The 3,689-nt window shown below is 31.8% G+C and overlaps 1 pseudogene; it reads left to right on the forward strand.

Annotated features, from left to right (window-relative positions):
* The first annotated feature begins 1,738 nt into the window (after positions 1–1,738).
* Positions 1,739–2,481, forward strand: LOC141554120 (vacuolar protein sorting-associated protein 26A pseudogene; annotated as a pseudogene).
* The last annotated feature ends 1,208 nt before the right edge of the window (positions 2,482–3,689 follow it).

Here is a 3,689-nt window from a genome sequence, read left to right on the forward strand (position 1 = left end):
ATTAACATTATATATATAAATATACACACATATATATGTGTGGGGGGGTGTGGGTATGTCTATGTGTGTGTGTCTGTGTATTATATATGTATATGTAAACATATATGTATATGTATATATAAAACACTAATCCTTTATTTATCTAGTGAATAAATGGACATGTTTAAATAGTAGAGATTATATAAAAATAGTAGAGATTATACAATCAGAACAATTCAAAATTGTGAAAAATATCCATACATGAAATGTTGCACTCATTGTCAAATATTGCTCCTTAAGTTTCTACTAGCACTAAAGTACTACATGAATAATAATCATTTCTTCACAACTTAATCCCCTTAATTTAAATGAGGTTTTGTTTTTCTGTACTAGGACTAACATTGAAGCTGATCAGCTACAACCGTGCTTAATCTATTGAGCAATTATTTTCATGGAAAAATAAAGTGGAATTCATTTTTAAAAATATATCTCTTTGAATTCAGCATAGTAATTAAGGATCATCATATCAATTAATAAAAACATGAGATATATAAAGTATGACAACTAAGTACTGCACTATGACATTATAACCTCAGACAACTAATTATATATACAGTAGACACACACATATGCCCACATATGCTTATGACATCATATATTACTCCATTTCACCCAGTTGTTATGATAATTTAGGTCAAAGTGGGGAAAAAAAAAAAACTTTCCAGAGGAAAACAAATGAAATTATCCTTTTCTTCTGTTGTGATTATTTCATACTGCATTATATTTTAAAAAAATACTAGAAAGAACTGTACCATTGCTATTTTTAAACTAAGTGGAAAAAATCTTAGGTATACTTGTAATTGTAATCAATTAATTTGAAAGTATAATTATACACAAATAAATACATATATTATATAATATTATATGTACAGTTTATATATATATATATATATATATATATATATATATATATATATACACACACACACATAATTGTACTGCCAAAGCTAAATTAGTCAGATCCTACAACAATTGATCTGATTATGTGTGAATGATAGTGACTACCTCAATATAATTTGATTATGGCATTAGAATTGGTATTGAATATTTCTAAGCCAATGTAGAAACTACATAACTGATGAAAATTATATAATTAAAATAGCAGAGTGAGATGATAAGTAATGTATTATTTTTAATTTTTTTATTATTAAAATTTGACTATGCTGAACTGTTACTCATACAATCTGTAACCTACTACTGGGCAGACTAGCTAATAAGGATTCTTTTTCTTCTTAGAGCAAGTACTGCAACCCAGTCCCAAGAAATTCATAGGAATTAGCACCCTCTCCACCCCGCTGTGCATTTGTTCCCAGAATATTACTCTGAAAAAAATACTGAGGGAAAAATAATTGGCATAGGGCAAGAAAGAAGAAGGGTAGTTTGGAGCAAAAGTTTAATCCTAGAGAAAAGAGAACATTGTACACAACAGCAAAATTATATGGTGATCAATTCTGAAGGCTGAGATTCATTTCTACAGTGAGGTGATTCAGGCCAGTTCCAATGCCCTTGTGATTGAAAGAGCCATCTGCATCCAAAGAAAGGTCTGTTGGGACTGAGTGTGGATCACAATATAATATTTTTTAAAATTAAATGTAAATCTTAGTTAGAATAGAGAATGATTGGTCTAATAAAATATAGGTTCTTATATTTAATGCAATAAGTTGTTTTTTTAAAGAAAATGATGATTGTAGATCAAATTGAACACTTTGATGGCAAAGTAATATTCATATATGTGAAAACCTAGTGAAAGAATTTGCTTTACCTGAAGAATTGACACAAAACAGAAATTATGATTAAATTTATGCAGGTTGAAAACCCATATGAACCATATGATTGATGTTAGTGTCCAAATGAGATATTTTCTCAAAGTGATAAAAGTCAGATGATTGTTAGACTTGGTAAAATAATATAAGCTTCTTGTTCACCAGCTAGTCACATATCCACACCTCAAAAACCCCATCAAAATGTGAGTGGGTATCTAAGACTACACATAGAATTTCAGTATAATAAATACAAGTATCATTTTAAAGGATGAGATTGAAAATATTTATTGTTAGTAAGAATAAAAATTCAGCATATGGATGTAAAGCTGTTAAAAAAAGAGATCAAAGGAATTGGGCCCAGGGTCACCACAAAAACTATAAACACTGCCAAGCATGAAATCATGGATGGGAGACTAATCAAAAGTCAAAAAATTCCCATAAAACTCTTCCTAGCAGGATATGACCCAAATCCAAGGATGAGTGATATGAACAAAAGAGTTCACTACACTATTTTTTGAACTTGGTTCTTTTGGATGAAGAAGACAGAAGGTACTTCAAACTCCAGGAGATCATTTTATGGAGAAAAGCTCCTGAGATGCTGAGGAAACCCAAGACAAACTCTCACCAATACTCTGAGACTCCTGAGCAGCAGGCATAAGCTGAGCAGCTGGAAATGTGAACAGAGGAGGAAAAAAGGGTTGGGACAGAGGAGGCTCTTGGGCTCCAGAGGTTGCAGCCTGTGCAGGGCAAGGCGAAAGACCCCTCACTCTGACCAAGCTCTTTTGCTGCGCTACTAATCCATTTCTAGAGTGTACATCCTGTTAAAAACAAATTGCTACCTCTGAGGCACCGAGACTTTCTCAATCTGCCTTCTCTCTGTCTCTCTCTGACTCTCGCTGTCTCTCTCTCCCCGTTCATACTTTTATTTGACTATATGCACTCAGATATGCATAAGCTTAAATGTTAAAAATGTCCATGTGTAAACTACCTTTTGGTAATTTTGTTTTCTTTCTCTAGGATAGAGATTATGAATCTTCCCTCTTATATGCCATGAAGGGTGTAACACCTTCCAAATTCTATAAAGAAATTAAGAGTAAGGTTTAGGCATATAGGGAAGCAAAAGGTATAGGAAGAAGACAAGGAAAAGATTCATGAGGGGGGAGAGGTTAAGTAATAGCAAGACAAGTTAAGCACCCAATTAAAGCAAAGACTCAGTGGGGATCAAAAAGATAAATGTGTGTGTTTATATGGGTGTGGTGTGTGTTTGTATGAGTGGGGATGTGTGTGTATGTGTATGTATATGTATCAACACACACACGAATATATCCTTTCTTAATTATAGTCTGCTTGGGGGTGGTGGGAGACAAGAAAGGGGAGAAAAGAATTAAGCAGAGAAGATGGACAACAGAGAACAAAATAACTATTTACAAAGAAGTAAAGATGGACATTCATGAATATAATTTCTTCTACTATTATGTATATATTTTCTTCATCTGATAATTTGTTGTAATATATTTTGAATCCTCCTTGATGTTCTGCAGGGCACATAGCAACATCCTCTTGTTTTGTAGTGTTTTTTTTTTTCTTTTTTTTTTTTTGTCTTATTCTTTTTTTTAATAAAATACATTTTTAAAAATGAAAAAAATAATATTATGAGAGCAAAGGACCCCTCTTCCACCATGGATCATAATTTATTTCTGCCTTCTTATTCATTATAATTCTTGTTCATGTCATTCTGTAAATCATTTATAACATATAAAATATACATAATGTAATATATATCATTATTAAATAGCATACTCAATATGGAAGGAGATACCTCCATCTAATATTCTTAATATTTTGTATCTAGTAGTACAACATTTGAGCTGTCCATCCTGTGACATT

Source organism: Sminthopsis crassicaudata, chromosome 1, assembly GCF_048593235.1.
Source record: "Sminthopsis crassicaudata isolate SCR6 chromosome 1, ASM4859323v1, whole genome shotgun sequence".
NCBI classification, from domain to species: domain Eukaryota; kingdom Metazoa; phylum Chordata; class Mammalia; order Dasyuromorphia; family Dasyuridae; genus Sminthopsis; species Sminthopsis crassicaudata.